Source organism: Microtus oregoni, unplaced genomic scaffold (assembly GCF_018167655.1).
Source record: "Microtus oregoni isolate MIOR12 unplaced genomic scaffold, Mior012 000000F_ref0000247, whole genome shotgun sequence".
Lineage (NCBI taxonomy): Eukaryota > Metazoa > Chordata > Mammalia > Rodentia > Cricetidae > Microtus > Microtus oregoni.
Genome location: NW_024543059.1, coordinates 75,193,498 through 75,206,416, shown reverse-complemented (window position 1 = coordinate 75,206,416; position 12,919 = coordinate 75,193,498).

The following is a 12,919-nucleotide window of genomic DNA, read 5'->3' as shown; positions in this document are numbered from 1 at the left end:
GAAAGTGTCCACTAGTACAATAGCAGCACAAAGATCAGGGGAGCAGTCAATGACTTTCTAATAGAATTTGAAGTATGCTCCAAAAGATGGACCCCATACCTGGCACTGGTAAAGGATCCAAGAACCTATAACTATATAGGTCATAGATCCTAGGGGAGAACCCACTGTTATTCTTTTAAATATACATACTATTTTTTTTATTGAGAAAAGAGAAAAAAAAACAAATTTCCTCCTCCTCCCAGCCTCCCATTTCCCTCCCCCTCCTCCCACCCTTCTCCCCCTCCCCCCACTCCTCTCCCCCTCCCTCTCCAGCCCAAAGAGCAGTCAGATTTCCCTGCCCTGTGGTAAGTCCTAGGTCCTCCCCCCTCCGTGCATTTCTAGGAAGGTGAACATCCAAACTGGCTAGGCTCCCACAAAGCCAGCACATTACGTAGGTTCAAAACCCCGTGCCATTGTCCTTGGGTTCTCATCAGCCCTCATTGTTGGCCATGCTCAGAGAGTCCAGTTTTATCCCATGCTTTTTCAGTCACAGTCCAGCTGGCCTTGGTGAGCTCCCAATAGATCAGCTCCACTGTCTCAGTGGGTGGGTGCTCCCCTCGTGGTCCCGACTTCTTTGCTCATGTTCTCCCTCCTTCTGCTCCTCATCGGGACCTTGGGAGCTCAGTCCAGTGCTCCAGTGTGGGTCTCTGTCTCTGTCTCCATCCATCACCCAGAGCCAAAAAGATGAACATGGGATGTACTCACTCATAATTGGTTTCTAGCCATAAACAAGGGTCACGGAGTCTACACTTGGTGATCCCAAAGAAGCTAAGTAAGAAGGTGAACCAAAGGAAAAGCATATAGTTGTCCTCTTGGCTATGGGAAGTAGACAAAATTGCCGGGGAGAAAATTGAGATCTTGGGGGTGGGGTGGGATGGGGGTAAGGGGAGATGGGGAGAGAGGGGGGAGAGGGGGAGAATGGGGGGGAGCTTGGGAAAGGGGGAGGATTGGGATGAAGGAAGGTTGGATGGGGGAGCACGGAAGCACGGTTCTTAGTTAAGGGAGCCACCTTAGGGTTGGCAAGAGACTTGAACCTAGAGTGGCTCCCAGATACCCAAGCCGAGGTCCCCAGTTAGTTCCTTGGGCAGCTGAGGATGGGGAACCTGAAATGACCCTATCCTAGAGCAATAATGACGAATATCTTGCATATCATCATAAATATACATACTATTAAAGTGACTGCTAGACTCAGCACAATCCCCATTGATACTACATCTCTTGCCTTCATTACAGAGGTTTATTTTGCAGTAGGTTTTAGTGAGCACAGAGACCCACAACTGGTCCATGTGAAGAGAAGGGGAAGCTGTGGAGGACTCGGCCCTGGACAGTTCCTGATCTCTGTCCTTGTGTTTCCTTGCATTCGGTGGCGGCACTTGCTCTTTTCCATCTGCTCTTTCCTCTTCTCTTCCATTGGTTGCTCTCCTTTTCCAGTTCTTTGGGACAACATCTTTGATGCCCTCTCTTTCCCTGGTGGGACTCCTCTAAGCACTGAAAACGTTTTCTGGTAGGAAGGAAAGCAGAAATTGCTTGTAGATTTCCCAGAAATGGATCCATTTCCTATACAACCTGGCAAAGGTGCCGTCATCTGGTAGTGAGGAAGGCAGCAGACGCCCCTGCACTGAGAACTGTGGTTTTCTGCCTATGGGCAATGGTGGCTTTTGCTTCTCTTGTTGCTTCTGCCCCTTGATAAAGGAGACACCTAGGAAACCAGTTCTCTGCTTCTCTTTGGTAATGTCAGGAATCTCATCTTACTGTTCTTGTAGAATATTATTTTAAGGTGTGTTACTTTTGTTTATGCGTGGAACATTAGTTTAATGATGCTTTGTTTAGCGCTGTGAAGCTGTGATTCTTTGTCTAAATCACCTGATGGTCTAATAAAGCACTGAAAGGTCAATAGTGAGGCAGAAGAAAGGGTAGGTGGGGCTGGCAGGCAGAGAGTATAAAATAGAAAAAGAAATCTATTTTTAAAAAGGGGTGGTAAGAGAACAAGGAGAGGAGGACACCAGGGGCCAGCCACCCAGACAGCCTGACAGCCTCAGAGTAAGACTGAAAGCAAGATGTACAAAAGTAAGAAAAGGAAAAAGCCCAGAGGCAAAATGTAGGTGGGTTAAGTTCAGAAAAGCTGGCAAGAAGCAAGCCAAGCTAAGGCCAGGATTTTATAAGTTAGAATAAGACTCAGTGTGTGATTTGTTTGGGAGCAGGGTGGTGGGACCCCCAAAAAGCCAAAAGAGTAAAACAACCAACAACACTTTGGTGTTCCAATGTGGGGCTTGAGTAAAAGAAAATCGAACTACATTTTGGTGTACTTACGTGGGCTCAAATATCCATCTAGAGCCTAAGAAAGGTGAAAAAAAAAATATGGCTCATTTAAGAAACCCTGCTTAACAGCAAAGCACTTAAATAGCATTTTTATGGTAAATAGAAACAAAAACTACATTTTTAAAAAAATAGTCAATTGTATGCAAGCATTCTAGAGCTCTGGAGGGTTGAATGAAGTTCCTGGTCACCTACCTCCAATCAGGCCATGAACTTTAGGCTTTGCTCTCCCAAACTGAGAAGCCAGCAGAACCGGTTGTTAAAGCATCTGGAGGACCCAGGTGTAGTGTAACAGTCTAAAGTTTGCTCATACACACACACCACACACACAAAATGGCTGAAAGATACACAGTAAAAGAGGTTCAGACAGAAAAACCCTCCAAACAAGTTGTGTTTTACAACGAGTGCAAGCTTAAGAAAGACAGAAAATGGGTATAGGTAGTTATAGAAAGAAATGGTTTTGAAAAATAGAGTCTTTAAAAAGACAGTAAAAGTAATATAAAAGTAAAAAAAAAAAAAGCCACATAAAGAGGAGAATACACAGGGAGTCTGGATCCTGCAGGCTATTGTGTTGATTTTGAATTTTTTGATTGCTGAAAAGCAAAGGACAGCTACTAAGAGACCTGGAACTGAAAGAGGGACTGTTGAAATAAACCAGGCTGTGTACTTTAGGAATGCCTTAACTTTAAAAAAAAAAGTTAAGCCGGGCGATGGTGGCACACGCCTTTAATCCCAGCACTCTGGAGGCAGAGGCAGGCAGATCTCTGTGAGTTCGAGACCAGCCTGGTCTACAGAGCTAGTTCCAGGACAGGCTCCAAAGCCACAGAGAAACCCTGTCTCAAAAAAAAAAAAAAAAAAAAAGGTCAAAAATTTTTGACATTTTGTTCCCACAGGAGATGAGAGGTTATAGATTTCTTTATAAATAATAATGATCAGGTTTGATCAAGAGAGACCTCCTGAATCTTGACAGGTGATTCCTATCAATAAAGGTTATAGCTGGTCTTCCTAGAACTTGGTCATTATCTCAAATTTTCTCAGGGACCCATAGACAACAGGAAGCAGTGTAGAGAAAATGATACCCATAGTTCCAAGAGTTAGGTGTATGGGTGGTATTTGGTTATTTGGTGGGTTATGGATGTTTGTTATAGATTGGGGGAATATATGAATATAGGATAAAGAGACAACTATTAATCTCGGATATTTTGCATTAACTTTAATGTTGGTATATTGGTACAAACTTAAAGTTATTTTTGTTACACTGCATGTATGTTTCTACTCTTGTTTGTGATATTGTGTTTATGCAGTTCATTTAAAATGCAATGTATAAATAAGAAATGAAGTTAGTAGTTAATATATAATAAGCTTGTAGTCACATTAGGTATGTTTTCAAAGGTAAATAGATAAATTTTAGATAGGTGATTTTCAAACACTTCAAAGACCTATAGAATATGGCATTTAAAATGTTTTGTTAACTTAAGGTTTTTCATGACAATGAGACACATCTGCTCCTGGTAGCAGCAATTTACTTCATAAAAGAATGACAGACATTGAGGAAACTCCATAGGAGTTTGCTTTCATTGTGGTAAGATTAGCCATTTGGGCAAAATAACTGTTCTTTTCTTGATTGCTTGACTATGTGCTGTGCAGACTGGACATGCAGGACCCACAGGAAAATGACTGCTGAACTTTGCCAATACAAGGCAAAATAGTCTTTCACCTTTCCTGCTTCCCTGAAAAGTCTGCCAGATACTCTAGGTCTGTACCCCAACATTGCAGAGGAACTTTGAATGACTGTCCAGGCAGCAAAATGTCTCTGTTTTTAGACAAGATTACATCCTTCTTGTGTTTGATGGGGTTGAAGACTAGATAGTTATAGTTACAATTTTCTTTAAGAAAGAACATAAGTAGGGATAAAATTTTAGATTAACTAAGATAAGACAGGTAATATATTATTTTCTCTGAATTTGCTAAATGCAAATGGACTGAATATTGTAAATTAATTCTTACTTGATTATTTTTGTTGTATATAATTTTACCACGTTAAAGTTAAAAACCTTTCATTTTATTTAGACAAAAAGGGGGAAATGTAGAATATTATTTAAGGTATGTTATTTTTGTTTATGCTATGGAACATTTGTTTAATGCTGTAAAGATGTGTTGCTTTTATTTATGCTGCATTTTTTTAACTCTGTGAAGCTGTGATTCTTTGCCTGTCTAAAACAGCTGATGAACTAATGAAGAACTTAATACCCAAACTCCTCATTTAAGTCCCACCTTACACTAGGAAGCTTCAGTGACACTAAAGGACCCACTGGTTCCATACAAAGGTGATGGGGCCCAGGCTATTACTTCAAGAAGTCTGGCCAGGTTCCGAGATTTTTGTCTCAAAAAATAAGGAAAAGAGTGATAGAGAAAGACACTGACATCCAACATTGAACTTGGGCCTCGACATTGACAGACATAACCACATGTGCACCTAACACGCACAAGCATGTACAGGAACACATATACACAAACATTTCAAGCCAGGAAGAGTGGCAAAAATGAAGCAGTATATTCGGGGTGGAGAAGTGCGGTTGGTGGAGTATTTCCCAACCACGAAGACAAATTCAATAACATCTTTTTATTCAGATGAGAATAAGGCTGTGATATCTGCACTCACATCCACAGTAATCCCTCCTCTGCATCCTAATAAAAAGAAGAGTGGGGTGTTTAAAAAGACAAAATGGAGCAGGGCATTAAGAAAAACTGAATTTACCAGTCTTTGACAAAATTAGCTCTTTCTCCATAAGAAAGAGCTGCAGTTACTTATATAGTCAGTGGTGCGGGTTCTCTGGTGACTATCATTTTTCTCAGTGATCTGTGAGTGACTTCTTTAGCTGAGAACAGGAAATAAGGAGAGGGAAAAGTAATGAGAGCTTCAAGGACCAAGTAGACAGGTCAGTCACTGCAGAACAGAAAAATAAACTCGGTTGTGTGACAAGAGCAACAAATGTTTATGGATAGTAATGAGATTCTCTGTTTCTACTTCCATGACATGATCTTCTTTTTACTTGGAGGTATCCCCTCTCCAGAGTGGTTAGAGTGTAGGTATCAGGGAAGGATGGGGAACCACAAGGGTGGGTACCAGGACCAGTAGAGTAGTCATAGGAAAAAAGCAGTCACACTTCACAGAACCCAAGCTATAATACAAATTTAGAAAGGGTGTCTATAAAACAAGAAAAACAAAAAGATTTTCTAAATTCCACAAGCTAAAAATAAATGTACCAAAGGCTAGTCTGAGGCAGGTGTAATAGTTCACACCTGTAATCCCAGCACCAGGTAGCTGAGGCAGGAGGATCGCCAGAGTTTGAGTCCAGTTTGGGTGGCATAGTGAGTTCCAAACCATGCCTGGATGCCTGAGAGGAGTGAGACCCTGTCCTAGAAAAGGAAGGAAAAAAAGTCAAGTTTGAATATCAAGTTTATTGCTTATAAAAAAATTTCAAAGTAAGGGTAAGGTTCTGCATGGGAACAGGAAGCTCACAGGACATAAGCAATTACATGATTACATTTCAAAAATGGAAGCATGCTCGCAAATTTTTGATGATTGTGATTCGAGTTACTAAGAAAGTGGTCAACAGGGTAATTCTTATGTCTGTCGCTAGAAGGACAGGTGTTGTTGGAGTCATTAGAGCAACCTTGCAGCAAAAATTAACAGCAGAAATATAATCTTACAATTCAAGCTGGGAACCGATGTTTGATTTGGAAATGCGGGCAGCTGAGGAAAGCACCAATCTTTTCGGGTTTGTGAAAATGGATGACCACAGCGCAGAGAACAAAGGCCACTCTGACCTTCCCAATTATGCTAAGCCACCAAAGTGCTCCAAAATGATTTGAATTTGAATGCTGTTGGGCACAGCAAGGCACTGCGCAGTTCCCACACTCCTCACCCATCGCTGCTTTTTTTTTTCACCTAGTAGCTCTACCCCCTCCCCGTAAATCATCTTTAATATCACACCATTTGCCACACACATTGCTTTCTGGTTTTGTAGACTCTACTGAAGTTATATCTGCCCTTATTTTCATTTTTTTTGAAAATATCAATGCGATTTTGAGTTTTAAAATCTAAGCTTCTCTTTTTCATTTTTAAAAAAAGTCCAACTTCTTCCAGCAGCTATTTGACCTGAATTCCTTGAGTAAACACATTATTGTCGAAGAGTTGAAAGACAAGGTAATTCTGCAGTGTCTTCCAATTTCAACCACAAAGAAATTAACCCATTTTTGCTAACATTTGAAAATATTTATATATATATATATATTATTTTCTTAGGTTCTGATTCCTTGGGGCATCATGCAAGCCTCACATGGGGTTCAGAGTGTAATAATTAGCAGTGGCTGCTTACATTCGCCAATATATTTGTACAAACATATGTTGGCACTCAGTTCCATATCAGCTACACATCAAAGGAGGACGCTGAGGAGGAAGTAATCCACCCCAGGGCTGGATTAGTGTCTCTGCCTCAAACAGACCTCATTGAAGGGTATAGTTTGGGGAAAATGAAAGAACTTCTCTGACCTGGGTATTGGAGGGAATCCATTAACAAAAAGCCATGCTGAATATCTCTGCCGGTCTTTTTCCTGCCTTGCCACTGTGGTCCTGGGGCAAGCTGGAAGCTCTTTTATCTCCAGATTGCCAGTCTGCCAAACAGGGACCATACAGTTCCTTTCCCACCGCCTTACAAAGGATGGGTGTACCCACTATCTGCATGCTGGAGCGTCTTCCTACCAACACCACTTTTTCCAGTGTGCACAGACCATGTTGTCCAGATCTACAGCAGCTCTCCTATGTTAGAGTCTCCAGTATAACTTGGCAAAGGGCCAAAGATTAAGAGACCAATCCTGAATCTCACCTCCATGAAAAGTCAGCTCTTCTTTTGTTAGAGTGCTGCCAAAATGAGCCTGGGTATTTTACACGAAAACCACCCGATTTTAGTAACACAGCTGACATGCACACACTCTGACCTGTTCTCCTTACTCAGTCTCCATAACAACTTTTTAAGATAAATACAATTATTCCTATTTTTCACATAAGGCGACAGGATTTGACTTACCCAAGGTCAAACCTCTAATACGTCACCAACCCCAAATTCTAACCCAACTCTGACTTGAAAACCAGACAGCTTAGTTGCTCTGAGCACTCAGGCACTGAGGTAGAATCATGGTGCACTGATCACCACTTTGCTTCTCAGAAGCTAGAGATGGTCCACTATTAAATAAATTAGAGTAAGAACAAAGACAGGAAATTTAGAAACTATTTGCATAGCAGGCAGTTAAATAAAAAAGACTGTTTAGAGTCTCTTCGAGGCCATGTAGCCAACAGGAGTAATAATCTTTTTTGAGACAGGACCTTGCATGGGGCATGCTGGCCTCAAACTCTCAGTCCTCCTGCCTTGACTTTCTATGTGCTGGAAGAACAGTCACAGACTAGCATACTCATTAGGGGTGAAGATTTTATAAACTATTTCAATTCTCTATTGCTGCAGACCAGACTGCTTCAAAATGTTGTGAAATAAATGACCATTTGGTTCTATTTCATTGCTTTCGAGGGGAGAATTCCTGCAGAGCCGGGCTGCAGCATTGGTGTGCTCTACACATTGCTTCCTGAAAATGCAGATGTGCATGTCTGGAGCCTGCAGTACAGCTAGGCTCACTAGTATCTAGTGCCTTCTCAGATATGGCTCAAAAGGTGAGAAAATACCATGTGTCTCTCTGCTGCTGTCCCAAGGCACTCAGATATACATGAAACCCTTGTCTTCTAGAATATTCCAAGAGACAAAAAGAAGGTCTAAGAAGGCATAGAACCCAAACTAGAACAACACCACTTCTGCCTGTTGCGGCCATGAGCCTGCCCAGATCAAGGGAGGGGGACATGCCTCTTGACAGTAGAGGTCAGTTTGGCCCAATGCTGGTTCCTTCCCTATTTGGCTAGAGTTAGTGACTTCCCATTACCTCAGATAAACTGTTTCAGTGGGTGTCCCCATCATGGTCTTGACCTCTTTGCTCATACTCTCACTCCTTCCACTCTTCAGCTAGACTTTGGAAACTCAGTCCAGTGTTCCAATAAGGGTCTCTGCCTCTTGTTTCAATCAGTTGCTAGGTGAAGGTTCTACAGTAATATTTAAGATATTCGTCAGTCTGACTACAGGGCAAGGCCATATCAGGCATGCTTTCCTCTATTGCTTAGGGTCTTAGCTGGGGTCATCCTGTGGATTCCTGGGAATTTCTCTAGAGCTAGGTTTCTTACTAAGAAACCCATAATGGCTCCCTCAATCAAGATATCTCTTTCCTTGTTCTCTATCTCTGTCCCTCCTCCATCTCTACTATCCTGTTTCCTCAAGTTCTCCTTCCCACTTCCCTTTCTCTCTTCCTCTTCCCCTTCCACCTTCCCTTCTTCTCCCACCCCCATGCTCCCAATTTTGTCAGGTGATCTTGTCTATTTTGACTTTCCAGGGGGATCTATATATGTTTTTCTTAGGGTTCATCTTATTACTTAGTTTCTCTAGTTCTTGCAGATTTGGTGTCAAATGGTGACTGAGAACAGTGCCTCCTGGCTGGGACTTCATATGGTATTGCTCTCAGGCCCCTTTTGCTATCACTAATCCTTTTATAAGGGTTCTGTCCTCGAGATATAGTCTTTTGCCCATATTCAGAACATTAGATTCTAATTTAAGATTTAAAAAAAAAAATAAACATTCAAACTGCAGTATGCAAAAGTAAGAGATTATTAATAAAGGTAAATTTTGTTCCTATTTCACTTAGTTAATTTTAACAAATATACCGCATTATCAGTAGATGTAATATTAATAACAAAGGTGATGAGGTGATGTAATAATAGGGGCGGCAGGGCTGCGTCCCCAGCACCCCAGCTGCCTGCTCGGCTAGCTTATGCCCCGAAATAATTACACGGACACTGTATTCTTTTAGGCACTGCTTGGCCCTTTAGCTCTAGCCCTTACTGGCTAATTCTGATATCCCGATCAACCCATCTCTAATAATCTGTGAGCACCGGTCTTACCGGGAAGATTCTAGCCCACGTCCATCCTAGGTCAGAGCTTTATAGCGTGTGTCTGCCCAGGAGCCGGGAGCATGGCGTCTCTCTGAGGCGTCTGCTCCCGAGAGAAGAGCTGCGGAATCTGAGTTCACTTCCTCTTCCTCCCAGCGTTCTGTTCTGTTTACTCCTCCCACCTATCTTCTAACCAATAAAATGGGCCAAGGCAGTTCCTTTATTAGCCAATGACCTTCCTCCATCAAGGTGAGAGTTACATGGGGGCTCTTTATAATGGTTTTATAACCTAAAGGTATATTAAAATTAAAGTCATTTTTAATGGCAAACTATCTCTACAGACTCAACAGAGATTTGACAGGAGTGGAAGGAGCTTCCCCAGTTCCTCCAGAAGATACAAGGAATCGGTCTTAGAAACAGACACTGAGGCCACCGTAGGCTACAGGTGAATGTAATGACTGAATGAGATGAGTTCACATCAAGAGAATCCCAGCTCTGTCTGAATAAGCCCACTGCATTCCATATCCCAGACACTCAGTGTCTGTATGCATTTCTACCCTGCAGCCCAAAGAAAGACAGACGCAGCAATAGTCTGTTACCAACCAAAAAATAATCAGGACACATAAAGAAATTCATGCACTTCGCATGATGTCAAAAGGTCAGGGTGTTTTACAGACTCTGGGAGAATCTGTATCAACTTGTGTCTTGGCACCCTGAAAAGAAATCATTCCTTTAAAAGTATAATGATTCATTCTGAAGAGACTTTTAACAATGCCACAGATCCTCTTAACTAGGTCCACGCAGGCATCTGTTCTGTTCCAGAAGAAACTGTCCTGACCCTAGGGTAGTCCTCCTCTCTAGAACATTTCAGCATGCCACAACAAGGACATTCTTGTTTCTCATCCTTGCAGTTGACTCACTAGACAATCCAGGCGTTCTCCCTCCTTGTGGTACCTTAATAAACAGCTGAAAGTATCAAAACTGATGACCCTAGGGTTTATACGACCCAGTCTCTAGACAAAGAAACCTGACTATGCTGCTGGAATTGCTGTTTACAGAGCTCCAGAACTCCAGAACATTCTGGATCTAAGTCTGTTCCTCTGCTTATTCTTTAGTAACTACAACCTGGAAGTGCCCTCTTCACCTGCACATCTTACTGATGCATGGCAGTTGTTAGCCCCTTAAGAACACTGCTCCAGTAACAATCTGCAGGAGAAGGAAACTGAGGCTTACCTACCAGTCCACTAACACTGAGGCTCATGTGCTCACCCAACATGAAGGTCAGAGTCCACCATCAACATTATACCATGACAACAATCAAGCTGCATTTCTCATCCTTAAACTCTTATCATTTCTCTTGGCTTGAGACGATCAATTCCCTTGGGAACAATAAACAGAAAACATAATTAGGGTCAAATATGTGAAATTAAACTCATTGTAGAATGTATTTCTATTATTCGTGTCAACAAAGTAATGTAGTGATATATTTCAATGTTTTATCTGTAAGAGTCTATAAATTTTATGAAGAAGCACAATTGTGATGGCTATTCTGTGTTTAATTTTTATTTTTCTTTACAATTTCACCTATGTATACCTAAGTTATTATCCACTCTCTTCTCTCACCTCCTTTATCCTCCATCTTTATCCTCCCTCGCCACACCCGACAAATCTTTCACATTCGTGTCCATTCATTTTGCTTTATGTCCCAAGATTAACCAGAGCCATCCGTAGGACTGTGGGTTGAGAATTTATTTGTTGAAGCCTGGTGAGCTCAGCAGAGGATACACAACTGAAGACAATAATGTCCCTCTCTTTCAGAATCTAGCAATAGCCTATAGTTCAGAGGTGAAGGTTTAGGGCCCCATGACCTCCTCCTTCTTCCTTGACTAGTTGTTGATAGAACTGGTCTTGTGTGAACTTCATGCAGGTAGCTATGGTTAATGAGAGTTAATGATTACAATAGTATTACCAAGTCTAGAACATCGTGTTTAGATGCAGCTCCTTGGCCTGTCTTCTAGCTTTCTCATGGCTCATTCCCTTATATTCTTCTCATCCCCTCTCTTGCAACATTCCCTGAGCCTTCAAGGGTGTACAATAAATGATTCCTCCAGGGTGGGCCCACATCCATTGCTTATTTTCTGCATCTGGGGCAGGCACAAAGTCTCTGCCTTCATCACTGTTCATTACAGAGAGCTTTCTATGACTAAGGCCAGGAGTTGCTTCTGCCCTGAGAATAAGCACAGGTATTTAGAAAGCAGTTTTCTTCTGTGTCTAGTTAACCGTGGGATGGCTAGTCTTGTCAAAGTGGCAGTGTTTAATATCACCATGGGAATAAATCTCTGAGCATGTTCACAAGCAACTCTGTATATTAGGTTAGGTGAGGTGAGAAGCCCACTCTGAATGGAGCCAGTGTTATTTCATGGACTGGGGTTAAAGGGAGAGAGAGAGGTGAGGACAAGCATTCATCTTTCTCTGCTTTGAAACTGGGTGTCATGTGACCAGATGCCTCCTCCTACTCCTGCTATACCTTCCCTGACCAACTGACCCTTCCTGTGCTGGGTATTTGGTTGTAGCAACAAGAACTGTAAGTAGGCAGGCATAGTGGCCCTCACTTTAATTCCACCACTCACGAGGAGACAGAGGCAGAGGCAGGAGGATCTCTGTCCACTCTGGTCTACAGAGGAGTTCCAGGACAAGCGGGGCTACACAGAGAAACCCTGTCTTAAAACAACCAAATAAATATTTAATATAATATAATGTGGGTTTGTATTTAAGCATTGTGATCACTTATCTTGGTTGTCAACTTGATACACCTGGGAAGGGGGAAACTCAGTTGAAAAATTGCCCCTACCAGATTGCCCTTAGGGGATGGTCTAAGGAGCATTTACTTGATTAATGGGAGCGGGTTGGAACACCTAACCCACTTCAAGCAGTACCATCCCTAGGCCAGTAGGTCTGGGATGTATAAGGAAGGAGCTGACCATGATCCTGGAAGGAAACCAGTAAACTGCATTTTTCCCCAAAATTTCTGCTTCAAGTTCCTGACCTCCTGGATTCTCACCAGTAGGTGAATTGTTTTTGTTTTCATTTCAAATACAGTTACATTGAAAAATTCAAAATCAGCAAAGACTTAAGATCAAATGTCTAACAAATGTAGTTCCCCGTTTCACACCTGTAAAACATCTGTACATTTTCCTTTTGCATCTTGACACATGATTGTGGTTTTGGGGGGAGGAGGGGTTATTTGGCTCACATGGTCCCCAATCACAGTCCATCATGAAGGGAAGTCAGGCCTGCTTGAAGTCTTGTTGTGCTTTTCCTCAACAATGGCCTGTAAGCAGTAATATGAAATAAATAACCTCTTTCTTCTCCAATTTTGCCCTTGGTCATGTTGTCCATTATGGCAACAGGAAACGTATTAACAAACACTATGGACACAATCAAAAAATATCAGGTTAGCTGAAAGGTAAGTGTCTGAGAGCAAACATCGAAACAGGCCTTCAGCTGTGTTTAGAGAAGTCA